At 46.7% G+C, this 12,922-nt stretch overlaps 1 protein-coding gene across 2 annotated transcripts in view; it reads left to right on the top strand.

Annotated features, from left to right (window-relative positions):
• Window positions 1–12,922, top strand: part of Lrmda (leucine rich melanocyte differentiation associated) — a 1,025,541-nt gene that overhangs the window by 572,478 nt on the left and 440,141 nt on the right. The window lies entirely within an intron of this gene.

The raw sequence follows: 12,922 nt of genomic DNA, 5'->3' as shown, positions 1-12,922 counted from the left end.
TGAAGGCTTGGCACATACTTTGACCTAAAACCCTTAGGTTTGGGGCTGTTTAGAAGTTGAACTTGGTATCAAATGGTGGAATAATTGACTCAACCGTGAAACTTTAGGTTGTGATGTTTCCTCCTACTATTTGGAGTGTAGGATGGTGGAGGTTGAAGGGACCTCCAAAGTAGTATTGCTGCCCCAATTGACAGATGTGGAAAGTGAGGCCTGCAGCCAGAAGGGTACGGGGTGTGGAATGATTTGATTGAAGCATCGTGGTAGGGTGATGACCAAGGCAGGATGCAAATCAGGTTCTTGATGGTTCTTTAAGTAGAGGTTCTTGCAGGTTGCCATCTTCCAAGCAATTGTATGATATATAACGCATATCTATATTCTTTGGGGGTGACCGGCTACTTGCTCTTCTGAAATAACTCATTTTCCCTTGTAAAATAAAATATGTGAATTTAGTTTTTAAGTAATATTTCTATTAACAGACTATGCTTATCTAGGATTGTTTCTGTATTCTTTATCTCCTGGGAGCTCCAAGGGAAGATCTACAAGGTGTCCAACTTGGGGACCTTCTTGCTACTGTGATAGAGACAGAACTTGACATGTTACATTCCCAAGAGCTCATGTCACATGAGGGCTTGGAAACAGGGTCCATGTCCCCTGATTTGGAAGTCTTCCTATGCATATCCACATCTTACATGCAGTTGGCTTAATTAGTTGACGAGGGACACCCTACCGGAACTGTATGTTGCTGCGAAAACCACCCTGGTGTCCTGTGGCCTCCAGTCACAGGAGGCAGAGGAGGTAGGAACCTCAGTGTAGCCCCAGGGCAATGTCTAGTTCACTGAATCTCTACAGTGCTGTTCAGGATCGAATACACACGTGGTGTGAAATGGGGAGCTCACCTCACTGGCTTGTTCTTTGGGAGGTTTTCTGAGGCACAGAGCTGGAGCTGTCTTCGAGAGAGAATGTCCCTTTCATATGAGCCCTTTGAGAGGTCTGAGATGTCCCAGAGCCCCCTCTCCTTCACCCACAAAAAGCTATCTTGTAGTCTGGGGCTGAAAACATGTTTTCGCCCTTTTCAGCCTCCCGAGACCTCACAGAGTCAACACCTGGCACGTTTTTGCTGGCTCTCCTGGCTTAATTCCATTCGAGGGTGCCTGGCCTAGGGGGAGCTGATCTTTGGACAAAGTATTTGGTTAGGGTCCCTCTTGGATCCCAGGAGCAGGAGGCCCAGCCACGGCAATGTCTTCCTTTCTGGTTGGTTTGCAGTGAGTATACATCATCTGTTGAATTTTTTTTTTTTTTTAAAGAAAAATCCCTTTCTATAAGGTGGTGAAAGGCTTATGTGGAAGAGACACTGTTATCTTTCAAGCAAACAGTTCATGAGGTTGAAGCACTGTGTTCTTGGCCCAGCTTGTGTTTGTCCAATGGCCATGGGAGCCTCCCCAACCAGCAGGGCCTTCCGCCCCATGGCGACGCACAAGCATACCTCGGCTGCGGCTCACCGTGTCCGCTCCCTCACATCTCCCCAGCAAAGAAAACCTCCATTTACAGGACCCACCACACAAACTCACTCTCTGGACTCTTAAAAACAAACAAGGTCCTGAAGCCACGGCCTTCATGCGGGCTGTGTGGTTTTGTAAAATCTCAGACCGTGAATCAAAATAATTTTTAGAGGCACCGTCAAGGCTCAGGCCCAAATGCTGTCTGTCACTGGTGGGAGAGATGCAGGCAAGGGTCCCTTAGACCATGGAGGATAGCTGAGAGGGGGAGAAGGACAAGGACACGACACAGACGGTGTTGGATGTCCGCCGCCTCATCTCTATCTTGAAGGCCTGACTAGATGTGATAAGTTCAGGGCAAGCAGAGCAGTGGGGATCTATACAGGGAACTCTTTATAACCCTCATCTCTCTTAGCTTCCAGCACTGGTCTTGTCTACATTGCTTAGCAATCTGTGTTCCTGCCTGCTTTCTCCTCATTTCCGGTCAGTTTCTTCATTATTCTACAGGTGATAAATTGAACAGTAGTGCCCTCCCAAGCGGGATGTGAGTTCTTAACATGATGTGAGTGGGTACCACATATATCTCTTCTGGTGCTAGACAAGATTCTCCGGCTAGGGATTTCCTGAGTGTCAGGATCCGGGTATCTCTTTCTCTATGCCTCCCCGCACCCCCAGCCATGTGTGGATGAACGTCTAAGTAGGTGCTGAAAAACTGAAGTTCATTGGATTTGAGATGTAGCTGAAGATCATCTCAAGCCATGGTGGTCTCTCTCTTAGTTACTTTACATGTTGCTGTAACAAAAATGCCTGGCCAAAGCAACTTGAAGGAGAGATTAGATTCTATCTCTAACAGGATGCAGCCCATCCTGTTGGGGAAGGTATGGTACCTGCAGCGTAAAGACCACTGGGCACATTGTATCTGTGGTCAGCAAACAGAGCATGAGCAGTGAGTGGCGCCCAGCCACTGACAGAGCCTGCCCCCAGCGACACACTTCCGCTATCAGGTCTCTATCTCCCAAACCTTGCACAGTTTTCCTGAATAATACCACCAGCTGGAGACCAAGTGTTCAAAAACCCAAGCCTCCTTCAAGTAGCATCTGTCATTCAAGCTTAATTTATGAGCCTGTGCTATCTGGTAACTAGCTCTCAGTATGTAATTACCATTCGTAACAGAGGACCATGCCACAGTCCCCTTTGTATCCCTGAGACTTGTAAAGAACTGCAAAGAACAAAAGAGGTGACCGAACCCACTTCGTTTGCAAACCAGCAAACACCTGAGCTACGAGGGACACACCTTCAACATACCATTAGCTGATCAATTTCAACTTCACTTCACCCAGTCTTGACCTCAGCCTCTTAAAGGTCACGCGAAGCTTCAAGACCTGCTTATGGTAGGGGATTCAGGACAATTGGGGAACAGATTGAAAAGCAGAACTGGCAACAAACCTAAGTTGGTCATTATAATGATAGGATCACAACTCAACATTCAAATTGTTTAGCTAAAGGTTGTGGCAAGGGGTGACTTCCCGTTTCTGAACCACAGCTATGTGTTATTAAGACTCCCGGATAGTCTTGCAGAGTTCAGGCTGCATTGAAACGGGCACTCAAAGCTTCAAGATGTGGCTTGATCATTATGCAACGTTTAAGGCGAACTATTTTACCTCCCTGGATATTAGTTGTCTTCTGTGAGAGGTGGGTGGAGGCTTGGGAGATGGAACACTCAAACTCTGAGTACATAAGAAGACCATGCTAGGGTCTTCCATAAATGAAGCTGTATTTCTGATGTTACTTTGTGGTTTTCCAGAAGCTGGTGTGTGTTGAGATGTGCTTTTCGGTTTATGAGGAGGTCCTTGCAGGGAACTAGAAAACCGTCCCAGTTCCCACTGGAAGACAAGGGCAACATTGGAGTTTAGCGTTACAAGGGATGGTGCAAATCGAATTCTGTGTTCCTCTCCTTCCCAGACGACCCCTTGGGACCCTCTGGCAAGGTGGAACTGGTTCTTAGCGGCCCTTGCCAACTGTGGCTGTAGAGGAGGAAGCTCTAGTCGGCTAACCAGAGTACCTGAGTAGATGTCACCAAACCTAATCCCTGTATAGAAACGTGCACCAACCAGTCTCCATGCCTTGTCACTGACCATGTGTGTATAGAGACTCGGGAGCTGGGTTCAGCCTTGGTAAACAATGCCTCTATTTTTATCAGTGTAAAACAGTGGTCCAAGCCATCTCCCATGTGCATGATTGAACTCTTGATCCTGCTTCCTGGAACCCCAGAGACTTGGTACTTTGAGACCACTGATCTTCTCTGCCTACTTGGAACCTTCTGTACTTCATGATTGTCCTCTGGTTGTGGCGGGTTGGGGGTGGGGGCAACTGTAAATATTGACTCCTCCCCTTTGAGTCTGGCACCCTGAAAAACAATTCCAGACAGAGTTACGTAGGAGCCAGTAAGTGATACTGAGCCGTATTCCCAGACACTGCCCTTCACCTAAGTCTTCTCCCTGTTTGTATGGCTTGAAATGAATACTGAATATAGTGGTGCTTGCCTATAATCTCAGCTACATGGGAGGCTGAAGGAAGAGGACCCGAAGTTACAGGCCAGCCTGTGCTAAATAGTGAGTTCAGAGGCAGCTGGGGTAACTTAGTGAGACCCTGTCTAAATACAGAAACTTAAAAGGGCTAGGCTGTACCACAGCTGGTTAAAGCTTGCTTGCTTAACTTACACAAAGCCCTGAATTTGTCTCCAGCACAAAAACAATCAATGAAGATCAAAGTAATATTTACTAGAGATTTTTCTCATTATAAAGTACTTACTTGTAATAGAAAATGCAGTAACTGGAGAAAACAGTGAAATGCAAATTACTAGAAGGCTTAAAATGTATATTTGAGATATGGTCATAGGCATGGATGCATATATACACATTCATATATATACATAAATATGCAGGTATATGTGCATGTATTATGTGTATGTGTATATACAAATATATGCATTTAATTGAGTTTGTACTGAATTATCAAGTCTGTGTATTACATTGCATATTGATAGCAGTTTATAATGAGAAACAGTTAATAAACACTACTTTGATGACTCTTAACAATCAACATGGAAGAAAATACCCACAGAAACATGGCACAGATAACATTTGTGTGGAAAATTGAGGCGAGCCTATGAATAGCTTTTAATTTCCATGCATGAGCTATTGGTGTGTGTACCACAGTTCTTGTAATTTAATTTTAGCTACGTAAATATATAGCATGAAATTCTACTGGCTCATTAGATATCTGTCTGTAAAAATTTTAATTGCGGTGTGGTATTTAATTATTCAGATATACTAGGCTGTTTGTAATCATCTCTCTGTTGTTGGATGGTTATGTTGCTTAGGTTGTTATGAACAATACTATAAAACCACGCAGGCTGGCACACACCTGCCATCCCAGGCAGAGGCAGGAGGATCCTGAGTTCCAAGCTAGAGTGGATCACATGGCAATATCTTATAACAAAATAATAATAATAATAATAACAAAAAAACATTAAAAAAAATCTAGAGTGGATCACATGGCAATATCTTATAACAAAAAACATTAAAAAAAACTTAGAGTGGATCACATGCAATATCTTATATCAAAAAGACATTTAAAAAAGGGTGGCTGCCCAGTAGGGGTTGGAGGATGAGAGAGAGAGAGAGAGAGAGAGAGAGAGAGAGAGAGAGAGAGAGAGCGAGCGAGCTCAGTCAAGAAAGTGCTTGTTGAGCCAGCCCGAGGACCCCAGAGTTGAGTCCCCAGCACTCACATGAAAAGGCTGGGCGGAGCGGCTGCAGTTGGGATCCCCCTGCTGAAGCAGTAAGTGAGCAGCTTGGTAAAATTGGGAAGCCCCAGGTACCAGTGAGAGGTCTTGTCACAACTAACAAGATGGACACTTCAGGAGGAATAACACCTGAGATTGGCCTCTGGTCTCCACGTGTACCTGTACACTCATACACAAGCATGAACACACACACTTGCACATGCACACACACACACACACACACACACACACACACAAACATAGTAATGATAATGGTATTGATGATACAGATGTAGTGAACTTCTTTGCATGTGTGCCACGCATACATCTTTGATATTTAGTGCATCAATTATTAGGCCTGGAGCAATCATTTCTAATCATTAACTTTTAACATAAATTAGTATCTAGAAAGATAAGAACCTTGCTTTCCCTCAAGTACTATGTTGATCTGTTACCTAGAACTTTTCACAAAATCATGTGCAAACTTAAGAGAACAATAGGAATATCTTTTGATTTGAGCTAATATCCTGGTGAGGGTAAAATTTTTCTCCCACGTTTCTATTATTTATGCAATTCTATTGATTATTATTTATCAATTTTCTGCTTAAGATTATTTTTAATTATCTTTCAACTAGGAATTTAGCTTTTCTGTACTGATTCATTAATGCTCTTCCTGTAATAATGATCTTGAGCCTAGGCTTTTTAGAGGTGCCATAGGTATTGACCAATTTTCCTTTGCCTTTTGATTTTTAAAGGTATAGGTTTTGGTTGTTGGTCTTTAAATCTGTAACTGAATAAGCACTGGAAATTCACCAGATTGGACTGATATAGTCATTAATTCTAACACAGTCATCTTGCGACCTAATGCATCTTTCTTTTTTAAAAAGATTAATTTTATTTTGTTTCTGTTTTTTTTGTTTGTTTTTGCCTGCATGTATGTTTGTGTGCAATGCCCTCAGAGGCCAGAAGGGGGCATCAGATTCCCGAGATTGAGGTACAGTGAGCTGCGTGTGAGCTACCATATGGGTGCTGGGAACTGAACCTGGATCCTCTGGAAGTGTTCTTAGCCAGTGTTCTTAGCCACTGAACCATCTCTTCAGCTCAGTGTGTCTTTCTTAATATCCCTCCAGGGTCTTCACAATCATAAGTGTGTTAAACATGTCCTAAGGCAAGGCAGTGGTTAAAAAAAAATGAGAAAGAGGCAAAGGAAGAGGAAGGAAGGAAGGAAGGAAGGAAGGAAGGAAGGAAGGAAGGAAGGAAGGAAGGAAGGAAGGAAGGAAGGAAGGAAGGAAGGAAGGAAACTAAAGCCTTTAGAATCTGCCTCTACTGCAATCTGAGCCACTAGGAAATTCCTTTGTTTCTGGTGTTCAAGACAGGGTCCCATGTAGCCCAGGCTGGCTGCTAGCTCATTATGTATCCAAGGAAGGTAGGCTTGCACTTCTGATTCTTCAGCCTCCACTCCTGCCAGCTGGTGTCACAGCTGTGTGCCACCAGGCCCAGCTCAGTTTGAACTACTTGTGACTTTGCCTAAAGCTGTCATTTTCTAGCTGACCCTTTGTTTCCCGCTACAAGGATGTCAGTAAAAGTTTTTCCGAAGCCACTTGACTCTGGACACCCTATGTATCGTCTTCATTCCTCATCAAGTGTCACCTGGAAAGCTGGTCTCACAGAATCTCTCTCTCTCTCTCTCTCTCTCTCTCTCTCTCTCACACACACACACACACACACACACACACACACACACACACACACACACACACGGCACAGTAACTGTGTGAGAATGCATGCACTACTGTGTTCTTAATAGGGTCCCTTTTATCAGCAAAAGGTTTGAACTGCTGTATTAGAGTCAATCCAATTTAAGCGTGTTGCACAGGTAAATAAAATACCAATGCTATAAATCTATACTCCTTAAGAATGGCATTAGAAAAGCAGGTATTAGAGGTCACAAATGATTAGCTTTTAGTAGGTGGGCCCCTCAGAATTTAGTTCTGAGCATCCAGGTAGTAAGAGCACAGAGGTCAATAGGATGGAATATCAGATACATTATCCACCATGTCCTAAGGCATATATTTCCTCGTAGGCAGAGGACCAGAATCCCAGGTAGGTTAATATGGAGCCTAGAGATCCGAAGACTGGAGAGTCTGCCTGCTTACTTCTCCTTTCAAGTACCAGAAAGTGAAAGCCCTATTTCTGGACTCTGACTCTTACTCATTCTAGGTCATTTACCAGGTTTCATATTTGGAAGATACCTTAGTACTCTTAGGTACTGAGCATGAAACTTTCAAATCTAGTTAGATTCATTGGTTTCCTTCACTGGTCTTGCCTTTGGATCGCACTTCCTAGCAATGAATTTTATCTTATACATCTCAGGAATTATGCATCATGAAGGATATCCCACAGGACTTCATACTTGACCTTAAATCCATGTCCCACACTGCCACTTGCTGTTAATATACTCTACATAACAAATCCTAGAGCCTCTACTAACTCCTGTTCTTACAGACATGTTACATAGTAATTGATTTATATTATTACATTGTGTGTATGTATGTGTGTAGCTTTGTGACCTGAATGACAGAAAAACAGAAAAATTATAGAGCCAAGCATATAGGATAATAAATGATGATACATACTTTATTAAATATAGTAGTCTGTCATCTATCTACCTATCATTACCAATCACCTCTCTCTGTTTATTGCCTGTCTGTCAACCCATACATCCATGCCACAATTTAAGTAGGATATGATGAGAATCGTATGGCAGATAGAACACCCCTCTCAGACCCACGTGACATGCTGGTGCTGGGCCCCTTGACTAAACCTTGACCAGTCACATCATCCCTTCCCAACTCCCTCTGTCTTTCTTTGCTCCCTAGGGGTGAGCTCTGTCCTGTCCCACCTGTCCTTGTAGCTTTGACCACGGCCTCTGTGGGAAGTTCACTTTCAGACTTCTCTAATAGCCACTGCGTGCCAGGTGTGCAAATAAAGCAGGGCCGAATTATTGTTTCTGCACTCAGCGACAGCATTTAGACCTTTTAACCGCCACACTGACCAGTTAGAGCAGACGCCGGCCTGTGGGAGCCCCATGCTGGCCCCATGCCGTGATCGTGGGGATCAATGACCTAGTTGCTAAATTATAAAGATTATATAGGTCAGTGGAGGGACAGGTCTGAGAGTGGCCGGATAATAGGGAGGGTCTCCGAGGTGAGTCTGTTTACGAAGATGGTAAGGAACTGTTCAGCTTTGTTTTTTTTTGTCTCAGGCATGGTATAGGGGTACACGCTCTTTCCTCTCCCCACTGCTAAAGACAAGGATTCCCACAGGGATTGCCCCCTCACCACTGGCAGCTCGCTGGGCTAGCCACCTGCCTGGTCCTTGGGCTTCTCAGGGTTATTTGATTAGACTCACAGCTCTGGGCTGGGCAGCCTTATAGGCTAGGCATTAACTCTGAGTCCTCTGTGAACCTGACAGCTATCCAGGTGAGTGGAAATCACACTAACTTCCCTTCTTTAGCTCAGGGCTGGGCAGACTGAGTTCTAGGAAGATAAGGTCTCGCCCTTAAGATAAGGCAGTTGACCTGGGTGGTAGGTTTTGAGCATGTGGTAGGTTTGGGGCACATGGGCTAGGTAGGCCCTTGGCCTGTCCACGGCCTGTGCACTCTGGATCTGTCAATGCAGGTTTGGATGTTCGGATGACTATGTCGCAGGGGCAGGTAAAGTTGTGAGTGGAGGTGGTGTTCCCTTGGCTGACTTGGGAATGCCATGACTGGGTGCAGGATAAAGCCAAGACAAGGTCCTCCTCACACAGGTCTGCGGTGGGCTGTCCCCACTACACACGACCCTTTCCATACCAGGCACAAGGGTCACCACTGCTTTAGACTGGCAGCTGAGGGGACAGAGACCCAACCCTTGGCAGAGCCTGTAAGCTGAGGAGACACCAGGAGCGTAGGGAAGCGATCTCTGGTGACGTTCATGGTACCACTGTGTTCTAGCAAAAGGGGAGTGGGGAGGGGGAGTGGGCATCGCCGGTCCAGATCAGACACCCCGGCCCCAGCTCCTGGCCTTTCTGATTACCATCCTCCAAAGCGGCCACTTCCCAAGGAAAAGGGCTGAGAAGGCTGTTTGCATCCCCCCAGTAACTGCAGAGATCAGGAAGGTGTTGCCAGGCCCCCAGCCCTGGGTGAGCCTCCAGCCGCTGGCCTAGCCCGGGCAGGGCCGAGCAGCCTCCTTAGCACCACTCTCTCTATAGGCTAATGAGGGCAGCGTGTGAGCCACGGGCGATGATGGTGGGATATTAACTGTGACAGGAAGCTTGATCATAATTATCTTAACGAGGATAGGGTTAATTACAGTGGAAACTTAAAAGTTCCCTCTGTCTGACTCCACTGGAGCCAAATGCATTGTGATGGTTCTGTCATCTTGATGTGACTTTGGAAAAGGCACTAGGACTCTTCCCAGGACAACCACAAGCTCCCCGAGAGAGCCCAGTGAGCAGGGTGACCAAGATGCTACCTATGGGTGTGGTCATGCCAGCTTTACCACTGGCGCAGAGGGAAGGAAGCGCCTGCAACCTGATCTGGAGAGGCTGATGAGATTTACAGAACAAACCACCTGCCCTGGAGTGGTCCCACCTGGGGGCCCCCCTGCCCTCAGTGGGGGGCCCCCATACTCTCTCTGCTGGTTTCTCCCAGGAGTGTAAGAACCCCCCACCCCCAGTGACTCCCTCCAGCTTCCAGCCCACACCTCTCAGGCATAACCCTAGAGTGGCAGTCAGACTCTTACTTTGGGGGGTGCGTTTTGTAGTTTACACATTAGCTTAGACCATATTATCATCCCTGTAAGCTACCGGCGCCATCCCGGGCAAAGGAAGTGCGGTGCCTGGACTTTGACACACCTTTTTTTTTTTTTTTTTGAACCTTGTCCTTTTGTACAACAGTGAATATCTACCTGCGAGAATCGGGTGTGGGGGAAAAGAACACAAAGATGGTAGCAGGAAACTCCTTCCTGGTCATTTCTTTCGGAAAACAACGATGGTAACAGTCGTTGGAAAAAAATTCAAAGTAAAACGTGAAGTCCTTTTCGCCTGCCTGTTTGCTGGCTTCCAACATGCCATTGGAACTCCACAAATTCTTTTCGCTGGTGCCTCTCCCTCATGGGGTTCTGAACCTCCTGCCTCCTGTCCCTCAGTTCTCTGCTTAGTGGAACACATCCCCAAGAGCTGACGCCCATGATGCCCACGAGGCTTTATATGTCAGCACCCTCCCATACAACCCAGCTCTCCCTTTACTGAGCACTAACAATGTCACAGAGAAGAAAAGAATCTGGAAAGCAGGCCAGAGACCGGGGATTTGGTGGGACTCTTCCCTGATGTCTCCCTCCCCTATGGGGCTCTGATGCACAGCCTGGATTGTGGGGACTAAGAAGCAGACTGGGTGGGGGGCAGTGCCCTTGTGGGGTACTGGCATTGTCCCTCTTCATGGGGTGTCCTCTTGTTTTATGCTGCCTCAGAAACAGTCTGGGAGGGGAGCTTTCCTCTGCTCGCTCACTCGCCAGTGGTCCAGCCCTTTGCTGATTCTCATGATAGAAACACAGTATTTGCATAACATAACTTGGAATGGTGTGTATCTGATGCTGGTGCACAAAGAACTTATTAGCTGCCCAGAAGGCCTCCTGATGGGAGGTGGGGTGCATGTGTGTGTGTGGGGGGAAGTTCCACCCCAGCCCCTACCTCCTACCCCCCCACTCCCCACCCTCCGCCACCCCTGTGGCAAGCAGGGACCTGGCCCTGCAGCACTTGTGGTTAATGAACTTTGGTTCACTGACTCCCGTGGAGAAAGGGACTCGTGGCTCTTTTGATAGAGAACTTGATTTTATATTCAGTATCTGGTCCCCAGAAACCCACAACTAGGCCTGGTGGAGCATGCCATAACCCCAATACTGGTGACGGTCTAAACAGGAGGATCAGAAGTTCAAGGTCATCCTTGGCTACACAATGAGTTTGAGGCCAGCCAAGGATCTATGGGTACCAGATGCAAACAAACAAACAAACAACAACAAAAACAACAAACAAAGAAAAAAGCCTAGGGCTTTGGAGAGCCCAAGGATTCCCTGCACACTGGATTTGTTCATCGGGCCCACCCACTATGGCTCCTCCAGTCTTTCACCCCCTATGGCTTCTGGGATAAACCAATGGATGGCAGGAGGAGGCGACACTGACTGGGAACACAGTCGGTGTTTGCAGTGGAGAGGAGCAGGAGGCAGACATTGCACACAAATGTCCCCCTCAGTCTTCCTGAAATCCTCTGAGCTAGGGGACACCTAGAGCCGGGCTTTCGGTATGCCCCAGTTCAGGCTGGAAGGAGTCAGAGGAGGCCAGACCAAGCCCCATGCAGACTCCTAAGCCCCCAAAGGGAGGGGGTTTTGGTTTTTGTTTGTTTTTGCCTTCCAGAAGCCTATGAAATGGGATGACTCCTAAACAAAAGTACACGCAGGTTTCAGGGTTTTGTGTTGGCCCCGGGCAGCAGGGAACACTAACTTCAGAGCCCTGCAGATGAGAGCAAGCTCTGGGCTCGCCCATCTCAAGGGGAGGCCGCCCTCCACCCGCACTCACTCCCTCTGTCAGAAAGCCCACCAGAGGGCCATGGCCCCTTGGGAAAGCCCGCAGGCTGAATGTCACTGCCTGCGTGCTACACCCAGAACACACAGGAGATGACAGGGCCTTAGCATCAGTGCAGTCAGTGAACGGAGAGCGCGTCGGACACCATCCTGATCTGCTGTGCTTTATAGCCTAGCCAGGGATTGAGTGTGTGTCTTCCCTTCATGGAGGCCGTGGCTCAGCCGGCCCCAGCCTGTGCAAATTCAGCACATCTCCCGGGCCTGGCAGGTGAACAAGCTTGGAGTCGGCGGCGCAAGCCCTGAGACCTTCGGCTCACTTTAATTAACGGTCGTGTGTGCCTGGGCAAGCATTTGTGCACACCCGCCTCGCACGCTCCCCTCCACCCCAGACACTCACGAGAGCCCCTTTTGGGGACCGCTAATTTCAGACCTCATGAGTAAACAGGACCACCTTTTCCTTTCTGCCACAGCATTTTTGTCTTTGAACCTGATACTTAATCCTTTTTATTTACTGCCTCAAAATCTATGTTCCTATACTCCATGCTTAAAGAAAAAAAAAATCCACCTTCCATAAATTAGAACTTGAGACCAGGGGCTTTGAAGCAGAAATTCTCCCAGCCCCCTGTCCTCACACAAAACCAAAACCAAGTAAAAAGAAATAATGAAAGAAGAAAAAGCTTTCTCTTGGCCTGGAGTGATTATGTAATTCCTCCCTGTCGGGCAGCCATGGGGATGCTAGGCAGGAGCAAATTAAGTGATTAGTAAAAAAGAAAAAAAAAAAAATAGAGGGAGAAGGGGAAAAAAAGAGCCCACGGATGTGAGGATGTGAGGGGAGAGAAAAGCCCCTTCCTGGCCATTTCCCCTATGACTGTACAGAGGAGAACGGCTAAGAAATGATACTTGAAGTTATATTTATTATTGTAAGAGGGGTATGAGATTTCTAGGCAGGAATGATGGATGACAGCTTAAATTTGTGTCCAGGGAATGAAGGTGAACTGTGACAGAGTTATTTATCTTGGGAATGG

This window comes from Peromyscus leucopus, chromosome 9 (assembly GCF_004664715.2).
Source record: "Peromyscus leucopus breed LL Stock chromosome 9, UCI_PerLeu_2.1, whole genome shotgun sequence".
Taxonomy (NCBI): domain Eukaryota; kingdom Metazoa; phylum Chordata; class Mammalia; order Rodentia; family Cricetidae; genus Peromyscus; species Peromyscus leucopus.
This window is presented reverse-complemented; position numbering and strand designations above follow the sequence as displayed.